Genomic DNA, 23,420 nt, shown 5'->3' on the forward strand with positions numbered 1-23,420 from the left:
TTTTTGTTGATAATATGATTTAAACTAAAAACCAAGTTCGATGACATTATATGATCGAAAGAAACCATAAAAAAGATGAGTTGGTATGATATCAGGCACATTTTAGTACGTTATATTATGATTTATCCGGAAAAAATAACATAAAATGTTATTTTTTTAACTTTTCAACGCCGATATCTTTTGAACTAATCAATCGATTTTGATAGTTGACATGGCAATCGGCGCGTTTTATTGAATTCTAGAGCTGATTAAAATTTAAAATCGATCGTGTCAGTCGTTTCGAAAATATTTAGAAAAAACCGTTTTTCACCATTTCTTTCTCCCGCGATAACTCTCGAACGAATTATCCGATTTTGATGTTTGAGGTGGCAATCGACGCGTTTTATTGAGTACTAGAGCTGATTAGATTTTGAAGTCGATCGTATAAGTCGTTTTTGAGAAATCAATAAAAAACTAAAAAAAAAATTTTTTTTTTTTTCGTAATTCGCAAATATTTTCGAGTCTATTCGATCAAATAATCTGAAATTTTTAGGAAAGTTAATGGCCAACAAGCTCTTTCGATTGCCACCTCAACCATCCAAATTGATTCATTAGTTCAAAAGTTACAAAGAGTTTACATACATACATACATACATACACACACACACACACACACACACACATACACACACTCGGACATCATTCTGAAAATAGTCAGAATAGCTTCCTAGGACCTCAAAACGTCGACATCTGATGAAAACTCGATTTTCGAAAATCGGGGTGAAAACAATAACTTCCCGAAATTTTTGAAAATCGTCGATTTTCTTAGCGGGAAGTTAAAAATTCATGCCTCATCATTAATTGATTTTACGGAAAAATGTCTCGAAAAGTTTTATAAGAAATTTCATGCTCTACAAAAGACGTATCTTATATTTTTTCCATAAACCTCACCATTTGATTGATAATGAAGATTTAAATTTGATCATTTAAAAACAAATTTTATTTTTGTTTATTGATTTTATAACTTGTCAATAAATGACTATTATGAAATGCGCAATACTAATTCTTGTGGGAAATTAACTGCTCTAAAAAAATGGTGTCTTATGTTTTGGCGATTAAATTAAGCGTTCAAAAGATATTCATCATCCAACTTTGATGTGTACTGATTTTAAGAGTTTTTAATCAGACAATCGAAAAATTTCAATTTAATTTATGAATTTCATACAAATTTCATTTTTTGTCATTGATATAACTATTATTTGAGTTTTATTTTCAAAATTTTTGAAAATTGTTTTTCAATAATTCTAAACATTTTATTTTTTAATCATTAGAAATCATGATCATGTTTTTAACTTCCCGCTAAGAAAATCGACGATTTTCAAAAATTTCGGGAAGTTATTGTTTTCACTCCGATTTTCGAAAATCGAGTTTTCATCAGATGTCGACGTTTTAAGGTCCTAGGAAGCTATTCTGACTATTTTCAGAATGATGTCCGAGTGTGTGTGTGTGTGTGTATGTATGTAAACTCTTTGTAACTTTTTAACTAATAAATCGATTTGGATGGTTGAGGTGGCAATCGAAAGAGCTTGTTGGCCTTCAACTTTCCTGAAAATTTCAGATAATTTAATCGAATAGACTCAAACATATTGGCGAATTACGAAAAAAAAAAAATTTATTTTTTAGTTTTTTATTGATTTCTTAGAAACGACTTGTACGATCGACTTCAAAATCTAATGTGCTGTAAAACTCAATAGAATGCGTCGATTGCTGCCTTAGCCATCTCAATCGGATAATTCGTTCAAGAGTTATCGCGGCAGAAAGAAATGGTAAAAAACGGTTTTTTTTCAATTATCTTTGAAGTGACTGATCCGACCAATTCTAGAATCTAATCAGCTCTAGAACTTAATAAGACGCATCGATTGCCACCCTAACCATCTAAATCGGTTGATGCGTTCGAGAGATATCGTTGGAGAAAGAAATGCCAAAAACGATTTTTTTCGAAAATAGTGGTATACAAAAGTATTTTCGAGCTCGAAGAGCTTGGAACAAAAAATTGTTTGAAAATTAATAACTCAGTTAAAAATTGAAATAAAAAACTTTTTTATAAGTAAGTGGACTTTTTTTTTTCTAAAACTGAAACATATCATCATATAGGGGGCATTCCACGCCCAATCGGACGGTTCTAAAAATTTCAATTTTTAATTTCCGTCATTTTTTTATATTTTTTAGTACTCATCGAAAATTTTGAGATTTTTTTTTCCTTGGTTCAAAAGGGTTATGTGGGTTAAAATTACCGGACAAAATATCCCCGCGACAAAATACCCTCCGACAAAATATCCCAGGAACAATATATCTCTCTGATGAAATTTAAAAAAAAAATAGTTTTATTATTAGATTCGGTCCACTGCGCTTTGAGTCCAAGATAGGAAATTTCAGGGATGGCCTGCAAGGTCTATTTCTTCCTCTTTGCCTATTAAAGCATATAAATAAAAAATGTTCAATGAATTAAAAACATCAGTAGACAATAATTATCAGCTTATTATCATGTTGTGCCCTTTTTCACGGATTTGGAGTCAGTTTATTCGAAAATAGGCCGACACATAAGCTTGTTACCGTGATGTGCCCTAGCCATCTTCATGCGTAAAGTCATGAACATCAATCGGAGCATGCATCCTAAATCTTCAGTCACCTGATTATACCTTACCCGGCACACCAGTGGGAGAGAATTGCAGAGCTTGGAATGTATTATATCAAATTAAAGGAAATTTTATGCAGAAAAGGATAGAGCCATGTCCCTTCTGATTACTTTGAATTGGGTTCGAACCCACGCTACACGATCGTTTGGTTTTGGATTTAACATACGAAGTTGTCTATTTCACTGCAGATGAAGGCGACTACCGTATGCAACTTGTTCATCGTCATGAGAATAGCCATAAGGAAGCGTTCCTATATAAGGCAGCAATTTACGTGGCAAAATCCCTCGGTCTCGAAAGAGTAAACCCTCATCATGAACTCCGTAAGGAGGGATTTAAGGGGGTCATCAGGAACGCTGAGCAGCGAAAATTGCTCAGTATCCACATGGACAAGTCCATGCACACCGTATGACAGAGAGACTAATCTTGCCAATTCTGGTCGCACCTAGTATGATAGTCGAATATTAGGGCGCCACTGGAAGATGGACTCGGCCTTCCAGAACCGAATGTTGCATGATTTTATTTTAATTAAATTAAATTAATTTATTACTCAGGGTCGTTTGTAATATTTTGTGAGTGAGAAGAGGAATTGTAGAGTAGGCTGAAATAATGTTAATTCAATTTTTATTATTTTAAGCACCTTGCTTTATTTCATCAACCCTTGACAATAATTATTTCTTATGGCAAACTAATATACTTATGACAAACTAAGATTCCTTATGACAAACTAATTTCCTTATGACAAACTAATTTCCTTATAACAAACTAATTTCCTTATGACAAACTAATATTTTCCTCGTCCCCTGGACGGTTACTTATGGCAAACTAAATTTCTTCGTCCCCTGGACGGTTTCTTATGACAAACTAAATTTTCCTCGTCCCCTGGACGGATTCTTATGACAAACTAAATTTTCCTCGTCCCCTGGACGGATTTTCACACCCACACACCCACTTAAAATATACCTCGTCCCCTGGACGGTAAACCTTATTATTTAATACCTCGTCCCCTGGACGGTAAGCCTTAACACTAGTTTAAAAACCATCCCCTGGATGTATAATTATTTAAAATAAACTTATCATGTCCACCGGACCTAAATCACAGACACAGTTTTCTTTACTTAAAATTTACTGACTCTACTTTACTTTATTTAATTCATGACTTTATTTTCTTTTACTCAATTACTAAACTCGACATAAAAATTTCACCAATAAAATTTCCAGTATAAAAATTTCACAACTATTTAATTCTTATTTATTTTCGATGATTTATTTAATTCATTTATTAATTTCCACTGTCTTATTTAATTCAATTATATTTATTAATTAATTAATTATGGTTTTATTTTAATTATTAATTAATTAATTTTTCACTGATAATTTTCCCATTAATATCCAATTCCAAAATTTCTATATTTTATTTCCTAAATTTCTAATAAATATTCTCATTATGCATTTTAACACTCAACTTAATTTACTGACAAAATAATCCGTTCTTAATTTCACTCGACACAATTTTATCGTAATTTTTCTAGCGTCTTAAAATTCTGGTTTCCGATTTTAAAATTTTAATTGGAAATATTTTAACATTATTTTACAATTATTTTATGACTAGATTTTACGATTAGAATTACGGTTAAAATTAACTAGAATATTCGGCCGGCGAATTGGCGTCGCAAGGCCTTAATTTCCGATCTTACACGCGGACAACTTTGTCTAGAGCGGCCGACAGGCCTGAATACTTTTATTATAATTGTTGAATTTAATTGAATTTATTCATTGAATAATTTATACGGAAAAATATATTTTATTCCAGCCGAGAGGCCTCAAATAGAATAAATTTTGAGTTACGACAGAACGACGAGTACACGGCAAAGATTTTACGGAAATTTCGAGACTTCGAGACGCGTGGTTACACTAGCCGACGGGCCTTGAGTTACCAATCTAATTTATGTAACCAGCAGAAAGATGTTATGTAATTTATTTATAACTAATTCGGCCCTCTAATAACTGAATCAGAGGCCTTAATTAATTATGATTTTTACCTTGAGTAAAACTTCAACAACGTCTCTGATGTCTCGTTCACTCCTCAATTTTCCGCCGGTATGTTCTCCTCGTGCTCTCTCTCTTCCTCGTCTACCAAATTAAATTTTTCCAATTTATAACCTGTCAATGAACAGTACGTATTAGTATTTTATTAAATTATTGCTTATTGTAATTATCAGCTTAAAGGCCTAATAATTAATTAACAAGTTAAATATTGATTAATAAATCGCCTCGTTCCACGTGAAGCGTGAACGGACGTATATATTTACCTTGTGATCTTTATTTTACGTCCGGTGTTCTCGCCGTCTGGACAACTCTTCCTCTGACTATTTTTCGTTCCGCAGTCCATTATATCATTTCACTCCCGTTCACTATTCCGGAAACCTATTCCCACTTTCTTAGACTAAGGAAATGACGAACGGACGGGCCTTAGTGATCCATGCGACACCCGGTGACTAGTCGCAATACTACTCGTAACTTACGAGGTCATCGGCCGGTCATTGGCGGGAACGAAATTCAAATTCAAATTTAATTATTATTTTATATTCATTAAAATTACCCTGTTATAACCTGATTCTTTAAGCACGTGCGTGATCATGGCTTGTCCACCCAGCCGACGTTTTCCTTCCTTAAGTCAGCTGGCCTGATGTCCGAGACTGAGGGGTATATTTTTGCCTGCCAAGATGGTGTGATCAACACTCTTGAATACCGTGCTAAAGTGCTCCAGATTCAGCTACCGGACACACTATGTAGGGTGTGTAAGCAACATCCTGAGACGCTAATACATCTCTTGTCGGCATGCCCCGTGTTGGCAAGAAGTGCATACATCTAGCATCATAATGCTGCTCTGCGAGTACTTTATTATAACCTTCGACATACGCACAGTATCGATAAAACACTAGTGCTGCCTTATTTGCTAGGAGATATTCCACAAAATTTCGAGAATGACCGTTGCCGTATTTATTGGTACGTGACATTTGGAACAACTCAGAAACTAGATCACAATAAACTTAATATTGTGCTCTTCGATAAAACCGCTCGTTACATTCATGTCCTCGAGTTCTCAGCACCTTCTGAGTATAACATCACAGTTATAGAGGAGCACAAACACCAGATATATCAGGATCTCCTATTCGAAATTGGCAAACTTCACCCCGGTTACCGTTTCAAGCTCGTCGTACTCATCGTTGGCGTCCTAGGAGGGATAAGGCAGACTTTTGTACCTGCATTAGCTAGAATCCCAACTTGTTCTTCGCAAGTTGCGTTTTTGGCATCGCGGATGCATAAGGCTGTAATTCTCGGATCCTACCGTCTCCTAAGACAACGAAACTTGGCCTGCTGCGCATGGTGATCATCTTGTTGATGATGCATCGCAGCAGTAACGATTTGGCGCTCAGGTGAGGCCCTCGGTAGAGTCGGACTACCGGGGATAACCCCCTGAGCATTTAACTAACAAAGAAATAATAATAATAATAATAATAATAATAATAATAATAATAATAATAATAATAATAATAATAATAATAATAATAATAATAATAATAATAATAATAATAATAATAATAATAATAATAATAATAATAATAATAATAATAATAATAATAATAATAATAATAATAATAATAATAATAATAATAATAATAATAATAATAATAATAATAATAATAATAATAATAATAATAATAATAATAATAATAATAATAATAATAATAATAATAATAATAATAATAATAATAATAATAATAATAATAATAATAATAATAATAATAATAATAATAATAATAATAATAATAATAATAATAATAATAATAATAATAATAATAATAATAATAATAATAATAATAATAATAATAATAATAATAATAATAATAATAATAATAATAATAATAATAATAATAATAATAATAATAATAATAATAATAATAATAATAATAATAATAATAATAATAATAATAATAATAATAATAATAATAATAATAATAATAATAATAATAATAATAATAATAATAATAATAATAATAATAATAATAATAATAATAATAATAATAATAATAATAATAATAATAATAATAATAATAATAATAATAATAATAATAATAATAATAATAATAATAATAATAATAATAATAATAATAATAATAATAATAATAATAATAATAATAATAATAATAATAATAATAATAATAATAATAATAATAATAATAATAATAATAATAATAATAATAATAATAATAATAATAATAATAATAATAATAATAATAATAATAATAATAATAATAATAATAATAATAATAATAATAATAATAATAATAATAATAATAATAATAATAATAATAATAATAATAATAATAATAATAATAATAATAATAATAATAATAATAATAATAATAATAATAATAATAATAATAATAATAATAATAATAATAATAATAATAATAATAATAATAATAATAATAATAATAATAATAATAATAATAATAATAATAATAATAATAATAATAATAATAATAATAATAATAATAATAATAATAATAATAATAATAATAATAATAATAATAATAATAATAATAATAATAATAATAATAATAATAATAATAATAATAATAATAATAATAATAATAATAATAATAATAATAATAATAATAATAATAATAATAATAATAATAATAATAATAATAATAATAATAATAATAATAATAATAATAATAATAATAATAATAATAATAATAATAATAATAATAATAATAATAATAATAATAATAATAATAATAATAATAATAATAATAATAATAATAATAATAATAATAATAATAATAATAATAATAATAATAATAATAATAATAATAATAATAATAATAATAATAATAATAATAATAATAATAATAATAATAATAATAATAATAATAATAATAATAATAATAATAATAATAATAATAATAATAATAATAATAATAATAATAATAATAATAATAATAATAATAATAATAATAATAATAATAATAATAATAATAATAATAATAATAATAATAATAATAATAATAATAATAATAATAATAATAATAATAATAATAATAATAATAATAATAATAATAATAATAATAATAATAATAATAATAATAATAATAATAATAATAATAATAATAATAATAATAATAATAATAATAATAATAATAATAATAATAATAATAATAATAATAATAATAATAATAATAATAATAATAATAATAATAATAATAATAATAATAATAATAATAATAATAATAATAATAATAATAATAATAATAATAATAATAATAATAATAATAATAATAATAATAATAATAATAATAATAATAATAATAATAATAATAATAATAATAATAATAATAATAATAATAATCCCTCAACAATTTGTGGTAGTGTAGAAGATAGGTGGAAAAAAGAATGGGCTGTATAGTATCGGAGTACCTACTGAATGGAATAAGAGTTTTAATACTCAGGATTTCGAAAAGAATGTTGGTGATGATGATCAGTCATACCTTATCGAATGGCGTAATAGGAAAAGACGTCTACCTGGTGGACGGCTCTGTTATGACGGTCGAGTGTTGGATGTCTCAAGTAAGTGTTCTTATTATTTAATGTCAATTACATAAGAACTTAGATTGCTCTATTTTCATAGCGTTGAAATGTTAATACGATATAAAATAATCATGGCAAACGTAGAATTTCTATAACTTTTACAGTTCAATTAAATGGCATTGATATTATCAATTTTTTTATCTAGGTTTGATATTTGTAAATAATAATTTTGCAGACAATAAAAGCGTATTTCGAAAATAAATTAAATAGGAACTATAAGAATTCCAAATTGCTTCGTATTCACTGAGGAACTAAAGACGACGAAAATTTAATAAAAGGAACTAAAGACGACGAAAATTTAATAAATACGAAAAGTGGGAGATTAAGTGATACTATCAACAACGATATTCACAAAACACCGCTGATTTCTAAGCTTAATTTCTTGAATGATATTAAAGTTTAAAATGTAATGATTTACTCAATTATGTTTTGTTGTACATTATTTAAATAACTGAAAGTAAGCTATTAAATTTTTCTTCATTTTACAAGGATCTCAGAAGGAGGCAACTTCATCCCTTCGACATTAGCAGTACATCAGAGGCGAATGCACGAATTGACTGCCGAATATACAACTGAGGCTAAAAGTAAGCGAAAGTCAATCAGCTTAATAAGAAAAAATAGTAATTATTTTATCACTATCCATCCTATACTTGATACTACTTCTACAATATTTCTACTCATTACAGCAAGAAATGACGAGACGGGTGTTATGGAGAAATTATCGAGAATATGAATCGATTACTGAAAGCGATTATTTTAACTAACGAAAATACCACCAATAACCAACATCGTGAACTCGTTTCTAGAAATAGTGGACAGATTCCTCAGGTATAAATTTTATTTGTCATTTTTGTTGAAATAATTTCTTAACCTAAAATATAGTAATTTTATCAATCTAATTCTATAATAGCTAGTAGACTTAAAGTTTCCGACTATAACGTGTGTATCATACACGAATATTGGAAAAGTGCCGACAATCTGATAGGACCAACAAATATGACGTCCTTGTTGTCTATTTTCTATTCAGATATACTATTACTATTACAAAGTAATGTCAAAGGCGGTTAGCCAAAAATAACTAAAATACCAGGTTAAAACTTGCAGCACCATACTTTAGACGCTGATGAACTGGTAGCAATCAAACGTATGTTGTTGATTGTTTATAGACTAAGGCACATTGCCAAAATTCATATTTATTTGTCTTTAAACCCTTTAAATTTCAGTTCCGAAGAAACGTGTCCATCAGTACAGGGAACTGGTGCTACGGAGGGCCTCTCCAAACCCACTTTGACCAGAGTCTCTTTATTTCCTGCGATGGTAAGAGCGTGTGGCACACAAAAGTATGGACTAGTGGTGGTTCTGGTTAGATACCACTCGTCAATGGGACGAGTTCTTTGGACATTTCTCTGATTAACGTCAACCTTCAATAACTTAATCATAGTTTTCGATTAACGCTGTCGTCCGGGGGAGAGGTGGGAGTTCCGCAGCGCGTGTAAGCCCAAAAGGGAAAGGAAATGGCCTCCCGTTACATGGAGGTGGACTTTGGTCCGGTTACATTCATTTTTTTTTATAAGTACGTCATGAAACTGAAATGTATTTCATTTATTCTAGGTGCTGTGAAGACAAAGTTTCCCCAAGAATTGTAAAAACCAAAATTCATATGGCGCTAAACGTGAAGTTCAATGGATTACGGAGAGAAACCGAGAAAAATATTTTATAATAATATCATCTGTACCACTTTATACATGCACATATTTATACACAGATTCCATGCAATGTATAAGAATAAAAATAACTACCAAAACGATTATTATTAATATTAACAATGTAGATTGTTCCATAAGCAATAATAATCATAATAATAATAATAATAATAATAATAATAATAATAATAATAATAATAATAATAATATCAATTAATATAATTTTTTTCGTTATTATTAAAAGCCCGAAAAAAAAAGATTTTATATAACTGTATACAGTTATATATGAATTATATCCAATTGGATAGAGGTGATGCATAATTATATAAAATTTTTATATAATTATATACAATTATATACAATCGTATAAAAAGCTATATAAAGATGCAAAAGTTATATACAAATGTATATATTTGTATACAATTATATAGAATTGTATATAATTATATATAATCTATACGAATACAGTATGTAGTTATATACAAATGTATATATTAGTATACAATTATACAGAATTATATACAAATTACATACGAATTATATACAAATTATATACAACATCTATACAATTATATAGATTGTATACAATCATTCATAATTATATCTAATTGTATACAAATTCTATATAATTGTATACAAATATATACACTCGTATATAATTTTATTATTCTTTTTTGCAATTTTATGTGAAATAATATACGATTATATATAATTGTATATAATTATATAAAAGTTTATATAATTAAGCATCACCTCTATCCAATTGTATATAATTCATATATAACTGCATACAGTTACATAAAATCTTTTTTCTTCGGGATATTCTTTTGCAACTATTCGATAAGCAATGAAATATAATCATCATGTATAATAGTAAAATCAATATAAACCTTTTGTGTTGATAATATATTAATTTGAAAAATGAAAATAAAAAAACAATGAAAAATTATCAAGTGTTTCTGTATTCAAAATTTTTACAGCGTACAATCATATTTTAATAAAGAATGTAGGAGACGTATTATAATTGAATTTTCATGAATTTTTGATAATAGTCTAATAATGAAGAAGTGCTTTTCCATAATATAACCAAAATATTTGACATATTTAATTGTCAGCATGATTGAATTAACTTATTATGTTCATGTTTAGCGTTATACGGAAAAATTTTTACAAAATTTAAAATCCTTCGTTGAATAAATTAGTATTTGAAAAATGTATTAACAACAAATATAGTGTGATTAAAAACAATATTTCAAAAGAACACTTAAAATTTTTTTTTACCTTCAAGAATGCTTGACTGAATGAATACTGGTACTCAAGTTCATTTTGAACTTCCCGCTATGAAAATCAACGATTTTCAAAAAGTTCAGGAAGTTATTGTTTTCTCCCTAATTATCGAAAATCGAATTTTCGTCAAATATAGAAATTTCGAGGTCCTTAGCTATTCTGACTATTTTCTTAGTGATGTCCGAGTGTGCATTTGTGTGTTTTGTCTCTTCTTAATGTTCTTTAGTAGCTCCATTTGAATTTGCAGATTACAGAACTCGCTCACGAATCATATTTGATGATGACTCCAAGTGATTGAATATATTTGATGATCGATCAATTATTGCAAACTGTTTTCAAACGATATGTTATTGATTATTTTTATCATAATTTCATAGTGTCTTCATGCTGCTATTACTATAGTATTTTTTGTATAAAATTGTTGCGTTGAATATACTGTAAATTTTTCCGAGAGAATAGGAACTTAAATTTCAATATTGTTAATAATCAGTATGCCTTACTGTATGATATGTCTATGAATTTTCAAATCGGTTATTATGGTAAAGAACCTGAACCACTGCTGACAAAGAAACAACCTAGGTAAAAAAAATTATATATAATTTGTATAATTATAAGTCATTACGTACAATTATATATAATCATGCTATTTTATAGAACTGAGCTATAAAATAGATGCATTCTAAAAAGGAAAGAGTTCCTAACTAATGTAATTATATGTTTAAATATAAGAAATGTATTAAATTTGAAAACTAGAATTTGTTATAAAATACCTACATTATAAAAAGCGAAGAGTAGGGGAGAGTGGAGTCAGTTGAACCGAAAACAATTGAACCAGTAAGCTAAAAAAATAGAAAAATGAGTCGTCCTCTTGGAATTATATTTTAATACACTAAACCTTAGTCTGACCAAAATTTGGAACCAATATGATCATTTAATTTAAAAAAATTCAAGTTTTTGTGTTTGCAGGCATCTGAACTTTTTTTTCAGATCTTGACAAATTGTTTAATCATTTTTTAATTTTCAAATGTAATCTTAAAATTATTTTGTAATACCTTCATACATATATTAGTCATAAATTTCTAACTTTACTTTTAGTAAAATAGTTCTTGAATATTTTTAACTTCCCGCTCAGAAAATTGCAAATTTTCAAAAATTCGGGAAGTTATTGGTTTCACCCCGATTTGTGAAAATCGAAATTCCAACAGATGTCGACGTTTTGAGGTTCTAGGAAGCTATTCTGACTAAATTCAAGATGATGTCCGACTGTATGTATGTATGTACGTACGTACCTATGTAAATATTCTGTAACTTTTGAACAGATGAACCGATTTTGATTGTCGAGGTGTCATTCGACGCGGCTTGTTATTTACTATAAACTCTGAAAATTTGAGCTTAATCGGTCGGGTACGTTCGGAGATATTTCAAAAATAAAATTTTTTCAAAAATGTTTTTTTTGAACAACTTTTAATTCGCTCAATGGATTGATTCCAAAATCGAATCAGCTCTAAAACTTTGTAAGCCGCGTCGAATGCTGCCTCAACAATCAAAATCGGTTCATTCGTTCAAGAGAAACAGTTAACGAAATAATTGAAAGTAAATTTTTTTTAGTATTTTGGAAATTTCTCAAAAACGACTCGATAAATCAATTTCGAAATTTGATCAGTTGTAGAACTCAATAAAACGCGTCGATTGCCACGTTTAAACGTCTTAATCTGTTTATTCGTTCGAGATATATCGTTGTAGACAAAATCGGTCTATCGGTTGACCTTGCGGGCCAGCCCCAAAACTTCCCGCAGTTTTCGAGCTCTTTGAGCTCGAAAACATTGTTGTGAATACATTCTCGAGCACTTCGAGCTCGAAAATACTGCTGTATTCTATTGTTTTAGGAAAAAACCGTTTTTTAGCATTTCTTTCTCCCACGATATCTTACGAACGAATTAACCGATTGAGATAATTGAGACAGCAATCGACGCGTCTTCTTGAGTTCTAGAGCTGACAAAATTTTGGGATTGATCGGATTAGTCGCTTCAAAGATAATCGAAGAAAACCGTTTTACACCATTTTTTTCTCGATCGATTTCTATTGAACGAATAAATCGATTGAGATGGTTGAGGCGGCAATCGACGCGTTTTATTGAATTTTTGTGCTGATTAGATTTTGGGATTGATCGATCGAGCCATATCTGAAAAATTTGCAAAAAACTGAGAAAAAAAAAATTTTTTTTTCTTTGTTTTTCTTCCATATCTTAGTCTGATTGATCGGTCGATTTGAAATTTTCAGAAAAGTTGACGGCCAACAAACTCTTTTGATTGCCACCTCAAACTTGTTAATCGGTCACTTCATTAAAAAGATATTAAAAGTTTACATCCATACACATACACACACACACAAACATACAGACACTCGGACATCCTTCTGAAAATAGTCAGAATAGCTTCCTAGGACCTCAAAACGTCGACATCTGATGAAAACTCGATTTTCGAAAATCGGAGTGAAACCAATAACTTCCCGAATTTTTGAAAATTAATAATTTTCTTAGCGGGAAGTAAAAATGTTAAAAAAAAACGTTATTTTTCGATAACAAAGGCATACAAAAGTATTTTCGAGCTCCTTGAGCTCGAAAATGTATCCACAACATTTTTTCGAGCTCAAGGAGCTCGAAATGGGCGGGAAGTTTTGGGGCTAGTCCACAGGGTCAACCGACAGACCGATTTTCTTTTAAACTAATTATTTCAATAAAATCATATGGGGTCAATTGAACCAGTAGTCTCGGGGACGGTTGAACCACACGAATCACACTGTGAGCATCAGACATGCGCGCGCATCTTGACTGATTGTTAAAACAAGCTAAACTAACAAAAAAAAAAAAAAATTATTATATTGACAGAAGTTTTCAAAGTGATTGTTATATCATATAATGTTATATGAAATAATCGATATTATTAGAAGTGTTGTGATTTCAGTTTTAAGCTGTAATGAGTAGTAAATTATTCATTAAAGTCATTCGTTTGTGGTTCTAATACTCTTGGTTTAATTGTCCCCGACAAGTGGTTTAATTGCCCCCGCAAAGTGGACGATTGAACCATTTGATGCGGTTGTACAATTTCGCATTTATTAAAAAGTTTTATTTTTTGTTAATAGTCCACTTAATTTACTCTTAAGCGTAGTAGGGGGAAATTAACTACCGGATTTTTTTTTATTGATAATATGTAAAAAAAATGCGTAGATCACGAAAATAATAATAAGAAAGCTCAATTCAGCCGCGTTTCTTAAGTAAATAATAAAATAACAATAGGCAAGCCGAGACACCGTGTATTTTCATAAAAAAACTCCTATCTATTAATGTAAAACCCTATGATGACTGGTATTAAATTAAAGCGCGATAAATTCTGACTAAGAAAAGTCCAAAACCAATCTCCTGGAGCTTATTATTTTCGCGAAAAAAATTAATTAAAAAAACAAAATAATTAGTTGTTTACATTTTATCACGCTGTCGGTAACAGAGCTGCAGAAACAGAGCTAGAGGGCGCGTGCAAGCCCGGGCTCAGTGGTTGTCATCTACTGCAATTTAAAATGTTCTCACCATTCTGTGTTATGGAAAATAATTTTTTTTTTTTTTTAATTTATCAGAAGATTTAAAACTCATAGAAAACTTGCCTTGCTTAATATTACACTACGGATGCTACATTATTTTTAATAGCAATTTAATTACTATAGCATTTGTGTAATGACATTTTGAATACTTTCTTCATAATCTCTGTCCTTGAAAATTCAACTAATAATTTATTAACGAAATACATTCCATCGTAATTAGTGACATTGCAGTTTTAACATTTTATTACTCTTTTGTAAGTTTTCAATTTTCCTATATTTAAAATTTAATCCCGCAATATTATTAACCCCTAGTTAAATAATAAAAATAAAATTTTAATTTTTGTGCTGATCAAAATAACAAAATTAGTACTAATTTATTAATAAAATTCAAAAATTAAAAAAAGTTTTAATTTCAATAACATAGAATGGTGAAAACATTTTAAATTGCAGTTATTCTTTTCTGCAAATTATAAATTTAAAATTTGATTGACGACTGAGTACTACAACGATCGTAAAATCGTAAGTAGAAAGTATTTTTTTTTTTTTCATTTTCTTCACTTATTAACATGTTAATAATAATACTCGCGTGAAATTATTTTTTTTATTATTTATTAATTTAATTTTTTGAAAAGAAATTAAATTAATAAATTAAAAAAAAAAAAAAATTATTTTCCATAACACAGAATGGTGAGAACATTTTAAATTGCAGTAGATGACAACCACTGAGCCCGGGCTTGCACGCGCCCTCTAGCTCTGTTTCTGCAGCTCTGTTACCGACAGCGTGATAAAATGTAAACAACTAATTATTTTGGTTTTTTAATTAATTTTTTTTGCGAAAATAATAAGCTCCAGGAGATTGGTTTTGGACTTTTCTTAGTCAGAATTTATCGCCCTTTAATTTAATACCAGTCATCATAGGGTTTTACATTAATAGATAGAAGTTTTTTTATGAAAATACACGGTGTCTCGGCTTGCCTATTGTTATTTTATTGTTTATTTAAAAAACGCGGCTGAATTGAGCTTTCTTATTATTATTTTCGTGATCTACGCATTTTTTTTAACATATTATCAATAAAAAAAAATCGGTCTGTCGGTTGACCCTGCGGGCCAGCCCCAAAACTTCCCGCTGTTTTCGATCTCAAAGAGCTCGAAAACAGTAGTGTAGATATATTTTCGAGCTCTTCGAGCTCGAAAATGCTATCACATGCAATTGTTTTTTTATGATCTTTTCAAGCTCTAACAAGTTACCTGTTATGCTGAAGTTTGAAAATTTAAGAATCGAAAATCATCAATGAAGCGGTTTTTAAAATTTAGTTCCTGATTTTGTTCAGTAAAATAAGTGTATTGAGGCAGAAATCAATGTCGGGGATCAAAATCAAGATTTAAATAAATTTTGACTCATGTAAGAAACAATAAAATATGAAATATCCGATAAAAATATTAAAAACTACGTTTTATCGATTTTTTTGTTGATAATATGATTTAAACTAAAAACCAAGTTCGATGACATTATATGATCGAAAGAAACCATAAAAAAGATGAGTTGGTATGATATCAGGCACATTTTAGTACGTTATATTATGATTTATCCGGAAAAAATAACATAAAATGTTATTTTTTTAACTTTTCAACGCCGATATCTTTTGAACTAATCAATCGATTTTGATAGTTGACATGGCAATCGGCGCGTTTTATTGAATTCTAGAGCTGATTAAAATTTAAAATCGATCGTGTCAGTCGTTTCGAAAATATTTAGAAAAAACCGTTTTTCACCATTTCTTTCTCCCGCGATAACTCTCGAACGAATTATCCGATTTTGATGTTTGAGGTGGCAATCGACGCGTTTTATTGAGTACTAGAGCTGATTAGATTTTGAAGTCGATCGTATAAGTCGTTTTTGAGAAATCAATAAAAAACTAAAAAAAAAATTTTTTTTTTTTTCGTAATTCGCAAATATTTTCGAGTCTATTCGATCAAATAATCTGAAATTTTTAGGAAAGTTAATGGCCAACAAGCTCTTTCGATTGCCACCTCAACCATCCAAATTGATTCATTAGTTCAAAAGTTACAAAGAGTTTACATACATACATACATACATACACACACACACACACACACACACACACACACACATACACACACTCGGACATCATTCTGAAAATAGTCAGAATAGCTTCCTAGGACCTCAAAACGTCGACATCTGATGAAAACTCGATTTTCGAAAATCGGGGTGAAAACAATAACTTCCCGAAATTTTTGAAAATCGTCGATTTTCTTAGCGGGAAGTTAAAAATCCGGTAGTTAATTTCCCCCTACTACGCTTAAGAGTAAATTAAGTGGACTATAAGTTACGTGCTTACGAGAAATGATAGTGTATATAATAAATTATAATTTCGTAAAAAAAAGTTATCATTTTGCTTTTATTTATATAAAAACAAAAAGTTCAAATATTTTTGGTTCAATGAACCCACTTTCCCCTATCTTTAATTTCTTTTTAATCCTTGAAAACTATGTAAAATGTAAGTAAGGTAAGAGCACCAGTACCCAGCCCCTAACCAGTAGCCAGCTGGTCATACATTTTAACATTGGCTCAAAATATATATAGATATAATTTAACATGAAGTGGCTGGTTACTGGTTTGGAGCTGGGTACTGGTACTCTTACCCTATAAGTAATTATATATACTTAACAGTAATTACATACAATTAACAGTAATTACATATAATTATATTAGGCTATTTCTATATATAATTACATATCATTTTTTTACCCGATAATTACATGAAAAAGCACGATTGTATATCATTGACTGTTCAAAACAAAGCAAATCTGTCAAGTCGGAAACAGTGGAGATACGACTGTAATTTGAATCAGCAAATCAGTTTCCTGACGACACATCACCTTACTGTCTAATTATATATCATCGATCATCGGACCGGAGAGGAGAATCCAATAAGCAGCATAAGTATAATCCAATAAGCAGTAGAGAAAACTAATATTGAAGAAAGTTCAATTTGATCCAACACCCACTATCCATTGTATATGTTTTGTATCCAGACAAGCGAAGAAAAGTGAATGGAAGCAAGCAGCGAGAGTTCGACAATGACTTCAGCGTAGAATAGATAATTTAAATAGATAGATAGATTAAATATTATCACCGAACCTGTGTTATTACAAAAATTACATGGTATTAAGGAATATAAATAAAAATACTCGATTTGTGAATAAAAGATTTTTTAGTTTTTCTTTACCTTCATTAGAATAAGTTACAGTGTGAGTTGAGTTAATAAAAAATCATTCATTATTAATACACTGGTAACAATTTCTTTTTGTATGGATATGGACCAATACTGTATCTTCCCGTAGAGCACTGTAGTGATCAATGCATCTAGTGTATCTAATGAAACTCGGATCCCCTTGCATGTGTAAGACGAGTTTCAACCAAGCGCTTTCGATTTCCTCTTTAGTAAATTGTAAAATGAATAATCCATCTAAGCATGCCATGTCTTGTGGAGCCATTTTCAGCGATCATTGTTGTTGGTAGGATTGCTGCAAGGACTCCCGCGATAGCAATAGACCTCAAAAGTGAAGAAATCAACGTTTTATCTTCTATACTGTCTAAAAGGCACATATATAGTTAGTCTTATCCGAATACTTGTCTGAGAGATAGCAACATAATGAAAAATCATACCTTTCTAAGTAATTGATGAATCTCATATATATGAGATTGATAACTTTCACTCTGTTATAAATTGTACCCTCGAGCCATCCTTTCCTCTCCTTACCCAAAACATACGCATAAATAGTACCGCGAAGAATCTCCAGCAACACGTCATTGGTGTCTGAGTACGGATAAATACCATAATTTTAATTTATTTTATGATTTCGCAGCCAGAAATCTTTGCATTTCAACACTTATTCTTCATCGTTATATTCTATCGATGGCTCAAACATGGCTAATCCTGTACTTATCTATACTTAGAAAACTATCTTTACCACGTAGTAAAACTGTAGCGAGCTCTATCACAACAAATCTTCCATCCAGCGTGCAGAATCCTTCAAAGTCAAAAAAATCTGTATAATTAACACTTTTCTAATAACCTTTATGAATTTCTCAGTCTCAAAAGTCATACGGAATAGAAAGCACGATCCTACATGTAGTTTCATATCTTAATCCCCATTATGCTTGAATGACGTCAAATTGCAATAAAATTGCATCATCTTAAGAAAACTACGCAGTAGATGACGTGATATTCCTGGAAAGTGCTAAATCTAAGGAAATCTTCCAGAAATCTTGCGAAGTAAGATACTTATGATGTAGAGCGGGAAAAAACTCGAAAAAAGTAGAGGAAAGGTTTGAAATGACGGTATAAAGTTCGAAGTAGGAAAGAAGAAGCTCGAGCAAGTGTCAAAAACTAGTGTAGATGTGCTAAAAATGGCAGCATCGGCCGGTAAAGAAGCCAATTCTGGCTGCAGCTCTACATTATCAACTACTACTTTTAACTACAACGCTGTCACTTTTAAACTTGATCCGAAAACATTTTTACACTTCGGTATAGTTTTTTTTTTTTATTGTGAAAAATAGAACTCTATAGTTTAATCATTTTCCTATCTGTACAAATGTATACATTGTAGTAATGAGTGAAAATTGATAAACTAGACCATCTCTTAACATGAGTTAACTAAATGTGCTTTAAAATTAGTTAAAATTAAACGAAATATTCATAATTTATGATGAAAATAAAAAAAGAAATAAATATTAAGGTTCTATATTGTGTATCAATCAGAAGTAATCTATCATAGTTAAAATATAACTGAAATTTTTCATTTGGGATTGTCTGAGAGATGTAGTTATTCGTTTGTCAACAAATTCCTGAATTTACACTGCACTGCTTAGCTACATGGAACGTTTTTTGAATCATATTCTTTTAAGATTAATACATCAAAGCTTGATTCCACATTGCTGACTCACCTAATCATGTAAGCATCTCCTCACATCTTGACTAATTTCGTACAGATCTAGTTTTAGAACTATTGTTAGAATAAAACAAATCAGTTTTTAGTATTTTAACTGTAAGAAAAAAAGGTTATTAAAAAATTCAAATTTTGATTAAGAGCGTGTCCAATGATAATTAAATGACCGATAAGTTTTTGTAGTAAAATGTTACGAAGGCTACCTTACTTATATATATTTGTTTTTCTTTTATTAGGAACTATACCAAAATGCACACTTGAAATAAGTTTTCGAATGCCTTATGACATCACCATATCGAAGAGGAAGTCAATAGCATACAAAAATAAAGTGCAATAAGAAAACTAAAAAACAATACGAGAAAAGATTCAATGGTTTTGATATAGATGGAGCTTTCGTGGCTATACGGGGTAATTGGCCCTTGGATCTGTTCCTTAAATGATCTGCAAGTTTTAGAAAGACCTGTTTGTTTGTTTTTTTTTACGTCAAACTTGATTGAAAATTCAATAAGAGACGTGTGGGAGGCCCAAAGTGTGGCCCCTCGAAACGTATCTAACCCTGGCGAGCGCAATGTGGCAAAGTGGCGGAATGGGCGCCCACGCCGTCAACAATCCATGGATGAAGTTAATGGGCATAATGCACAAAGACAGAAGACATCACGAGTCTGGTGGAACTTCAAGTGGACAAGGACAGATGATGGTCGGCACAAATGACCGGGGACAAGCTCAGTAAGTCAAAAAAAATTTTTTCTACAATTAATATATACTGTCTCAAAAATGCTGTAGAGTAATAGATATGAACACTGTTAAAAACAATAATTTCCCGAATTTTTTGAAAATCATCGATTTTCTTAGCGGAGAGTTTAAAATGTAAACTGTCCGAAAAATTAAGTTAAAACAGACAATTTAGAGAAAAGAAATTTGTTGCTTAAAAAAAATTAAATTATTAATACACAAAATCGATGAATGTATCATAGTTGCTCATAGAATCGATAAAAAATGAAAGTATCAAATAAATAAATATATTAAACATTCTATCCAGCAGTCAGACGAAAATAGTTTTCTCACTATAATAAGTTATCAAAAAAATATGAGTAATGGCGGATTCTTATAAATATAAAAAAAATTTGTTCAAAAATTCGAGTCAGTAAGTTTGGCAGTTGAATAATAGGAGTATTTTCATCTTTGACCCTATCAGTATTTCCCTCGGAGTTGGATTTAAAGATAAATTCTAGTAAAGGCGAATTCTAATAAATAAAAAGAGCATTATTGTACATAGTCCACACATTGGCATGTCTGACCATAGATAGTTGTAGTGTTGAGTACTATCCCGGACGGTAGTGGATACAGTTTAGATAACATACAGTACTGTCTGAAATTTTTCTGTTACAGAAAGTACTCAGCACTATCCTAGAGAGTTGCCATTACTATAATGTTTTTTCCGTGTATGATATACATTTCTTAAATTGAAAATCTGTTAAACTATATTGGATATAATTTCAACTATATGTTAACTCGTGAAAATGAACCAGACATGGCCATACATGGCCGTATATAGTTCATACATGGGCATATATGGATTATATATAAATCATACAAGTGCATATATGGCCGTACATAGTTATGTATGATTATATATAATCATGTATGCCCATAATTAATGATTTAGATATGACCATATACATCCATGTACATAAATGGGCATATATGAACTATATACAAGAATTTTGTTTAATTTTGTTGCGTGAACTGATGAATACTGAATTTTAGGCAATTTCATGCCAATCATAATTAAGGCCAAACTTTCAAGCTTTGTAACTCGAGTATCATTGGTCGTACCTGCTTGGGTCTCATAAATTTTTCTGTAGAAAATTTCATGCCCTATAAAAACTATAAACTTCTTCTTTCCAAAAAAAAATTTTTTAACACCAAAAAATCAAGTTTGAACCGGAAAAAAAAATTTCCCATGTTATATAAATGGAAAATCGAATTGCTGAAATTTAAAGTCAAAATATAAATTGTTAAATGTCGCTCGACACCTTTGAAATTTCACAAAAGAGGTATCAGCTGAGCTACTTTTTAGTAAAATTTGGCAATTACTTATAATAATGATAATATTTAAAAAATTTAGGGTGCACATAAAATCTAAAAGTTTCAAATGATTTTCAAATATGAATAGCTTGATTTGATGCGAAATAAATAATTCGTAAGCTCGAACTATTCTCATACTTCTAACGCGTAGTTATACATTATCATATTTGATAGCACACTGTCTGTTTTTATACTATCTTATATATCATATATAGACATACAGATTTTTTATATAAAAAATTTGAGCTGATTATTACTTATAAATATACTTACTTACAAACAGGATATTGGAGTGTAAAAAAAATAGGAAATTTTTTTGATATCACTAACAGCATATTGATGATTATATTTTGCTTTTTTAAAAGTGATTATATTTTTTCAATCTTACGTAGCACAACTGAACTTCGTTGTAAATGTCGGTTGCATAGCCTAGTTGTAAAGCGTCGGTCTCTCATACGGAAGGTCCCGGGTTCGAATCCTACTAAAGCGGGTGCAGTCATTAATAAGTCTAGCATTTTTTCTCTGAATTAAAAATTTCTGATTCGATTAGGAGTTTAATTATTCGCATATCTAATAATCTCTGCGTCGCCAAAATAGTTAAAAAAAAATTAAAAAAATTTTTTTTTTTAATTTAGTTAAAATGTTCTATACATAGTCATATCAAGTCATATATGGTCGTATCAAGCTATGTATGGTCATACAGGGCCATACCTGGTCAATTTACATACATGGCCATGTATGGTCATACATGATCATATATGGGCATATCTGGTCATACATGGCCATGTCTGGGGCATTCATATGTGGCTATGTATGATTCATTTTTCACGGGTAGACAAACACACATTCTTAAATATGTGTATGTATCTGTGTATTTTTAAGGTGAATGTAACTTTACTGTTCTTCATTTGAATATAATTATCAATATGTTCCGCCCATCGTCACCAAACTTACTGCAAATAAATATAATATTTGATAAATCAATAAGTCACGAAATCTAAATGAATATTTAGTAGATTCCTTGCAATACGCACATGCTACAATTGAAGCATTTAGATCTATTAATTATATCTATTTTTCGAAGTAAATTTATATTTCATTAAAATAAATATCAAGTTTCATTCAATTTTTTGTCATTGTTTTTTTCAATATGAGCGATATTTTACTCCACATGAACATAGAAACATTTTGATTGAATAATTATATAATTGTATCAAAGATCCGTTTTTTTCTATAAAAATACAATTGCAATCTTTTTGAATAAAGATCATAATTTAACTATTAGAAAGTTATAAAAAATTAGTAATTATTTTCTTTAATTATTCATTATAGTAGCAAAATCCTTATCAGAAATTAAGTCTATTTTTTTACTTCAACAAAGATTTTTGTTATTAATTTATGATTAACACGTTTTTCTGAATGAAGTAATATTTAGTTAAGA

The 23,420-nt window shown here is 29.0% G+C and overlaps 1 long non-coding RNA gene across 5 annotated transcripts in view; it reads left to right on the forward strand.

The window, feature by feature from the left end:
- Positions 1-23,420, forward strand: part of LOC103571361 (potassium voltage-gated channel protein Shaker) — a 162,443-nt gene that overhangs the window by 25,727 nt on the left and 113,296 nt on the right. For all 5 annotated transcript variants that reach the window (XR_008403671.1, XR_001345349.2, XR_008403670.1 and 2 more), the window contains one exon: positions 20,128-20,617. This is a non-coding gene — a long non-coding RNA (potassium voltage-gated channel protein Shaker). The remainder of the gene's footprint in view (positions 1-20,127; positions 20,618-23,420) is intronic.

The sequence above is a fragment of the Microplitis demolitor genome, chromosome 5 (genome assembly GCF_026212275.2).
Source record: "Microplitis demolitor isolate Queensland-Clemson2020A chromosome 5, iyMicDemo2.1a, whole genome shotgun sequence".
In the NCBI taxonomy this organism is placed as follows: Eukaryota; Metazoa; Arthropoda; class Insecta; order Hymenoptera; family Braconidae; genus Microplitis; species Microplitis demolitor.